The 1,384-nt window shown below is 62.3% G+C and overlaps 1 protein-coding gene across 4 annotated transcripts in view; it reads left to right on the forward strand.

The window, feature by feature from the left end:
- SLC12A7 (solute carrier family 12 member 7) overlaps positions 1-1,384 on the forward strand; it is a 54,669-nt gene that overhangs the window by 15,560 nt on the left and 37,725 nt on the right. The gene's annotated exons all lie outside the window — the stretch shown is intronic.

Below are 1,384 nucleotides of genomic sequence, written 5' to 3' on the forward strand. Positions count from 1 at the left end.
GTCCCTGCGGGTGAGGCTGTGGTGTCTGCAGTGGCCATGGCTGCTGGCTCGGGGGTCCCGGATAGGCCGTGGTCTCTGCAGTGGCATGTGCCTGGTTCCTTGTGCTGCTGTGACAGTCCCCAAGGCCGGGTGTTTCATGAAGACAGAAACTTCTAGTCCTCAAGGCTGAAAGTCTCAGACCAAGGCCGAGACAGGCTTGGGGTCTGGTGCGGGCCGAAGGCTCCCTGTCGTGTGCTCACATGGAGGGTGAGAGGGTGAGACCGCTCTGCTGTGCGGCCTGGGTGTGAGGACTTCCGTCCTCTTCACGCCTCGCCACCTCCTACGGCCCCCAACCCCTAACACCATCCCTTGGACCATCGTGTTGAGACCCGCCAGGGAGCCTCAAGTCCCCCCCATGTCCCCCACACTCATGGCCTCGGGCAGCTGCTAGGGTCTCCCCATCTGCCTCAGGTTCCCCCCCACCCCTCACTCATGGCCTCGGGCAGCTGCTAGGGTCTCCCCATCTGCCTCAAGTTCCCCCCCACCCCCTCACTCATGGCCTCGGGCAGCTGCTAGGGTCTCCCTGCCGGTTCCTAACACCATCACTGGGCCAGCAGGTCTCAACCCACCAGGGAGCCTCAAGTCCCCCCACCCCAGAACCCCCTCACTCATCTCACTCATGGAGCTGCGAGGATCCACCCCCCGCTGAACCTGCTGGGCTCAGCCACACGGAGGGGTCACCAGCCCAGCCCTCTTGAAAGATGTAGGAGGGGCTCACTGCGCTGGGCGCCTGCGGGCGGCGTCCTAGACCTGGACCGCTCGGAAATCCCGTTTCCCTCGCAGGTGGTGGATTCAGCAGCTGGGCTAGGAGGTGCGGCCCGACTTTGGGAAGTGACAGTTTTGCCCATGTTTGGCTGCGTGAGAAATTTTCAATGCCAGAGGGAGACGCCCTTGCCCTGGGCTGAACAGCTCACTTGCTGAGGCTTCCTGAGGCTTTGTTTTAAGTGATAATGTGTTGGGGCTGCGGCTAGCCTGCATCCTGGGAAATGGCGTGTGCCCTGGGGCTACTGTGTGGCCTGGAGTTAACCTATATCCCGGGAAATGGCGTGTGTCCTGGGGCTAGTGTGTGCCCTGGGCTAGCATGTGTCCTGGGGATAGTGTGTGTCCTGGGGATAGTGTGTGCCATGGGCTTAGCGTGTGTCCTGGGCTTAGCGTCTGCCCTGTTGATAGTGTGTGTCCTGGGGATAGTGTGTGTCCTGGGCTTAGTGTGTGCCCCGGGGATAGCGTGTGTCCTGGGCTTAGCGTGTTCCCTGGGGATAGCGTGTGCCCTGGGGATAGCGTGTGCCCTGGGCTTAGTGTGTGCCCTGGGGATAGCGTGTGCCCTGGGGATAGCGTGTGCCCTGGG

Source organism: Sapajus apella, unplaced genomic scaffold (genome assembly GCF_009761245.1).
Source record: "Sapajus apella isolate SASKATOON/1434 unplaced genomic scaffold, GSC_monkey_1.0 scaffold11, whole genome shotgun sequence".
Taxonomy (NCBI): Eukaryota; Metazoa; Chordata; class Mammalia; order Primates; family Cebidae; genus Sapajus; species Sapajus apella.